This window comes from Brassica oleracea, chromosome C2 (assembly GCF_000695525.1).
Source record: "Brassica oleracea var. oleracea cultivar TO1000 chromosome C2, BOL, whole genome shotgun sequence".
NCBI lineage: Eukaryota > Viridiplantae > Streptophyta > Magnoliopsida > Brassicales > Brassicaceae > Brassica > Brassica oleracea.
The window spans coordinates 33,970,243-33,970,793 of record NC_027749.1 but is presented as its reverse complement, the minus strand read 5'-3'; positions in this window follow the sequence as shown (position 1 = coordinate 33,970,793).

Genomic DNA, 551 nt, shown 5'->3' with positions numbered 1-551 from the left:
GGACAAACAAGGATCTAAGTCTGGGGGAATTGATATATGGTGTTTTTAATACCATTATATGTGTGCTTTGAGCTAATTCTCAGTCCTAATTCGTGTTTAAATGATATCATTCCAGGTTTGGAGCAGGTGAAAGAGCAAGGAAGAGAGATTCAGGAAGTCAGATGTCGTTTTGAAGGATACGATGCGGAACAGCCATCTAGAACAACCCGAAGGTTTTTCCCGAAGAGAACAAGCGTCTGACTGTTCCCGATCATTAAGGAAACTTCCTTTGCCCTAGATTCCACCCTCTCTTATCTCTTTACCACCAGCGCCTCCATATAAAAAGGCCTATGCTATCATTTCTTTTTTTTACGCTAGTTTTTGCAAGAGACCTAGAACTATTTTCTTTGGATTAAGCAACTTGTAAGGGAGAAAGCTTCATCCTCACGAGAAGATCATCCTGAACCCTTGTCTTTCTACTTTATTTTATATGCAGTATTATTCAGAAACCATGTATGTGTCATCCTGTTTTATGATTGAGTAGTAGGCTAAGCTTGCTTAGGGTTGTAGGG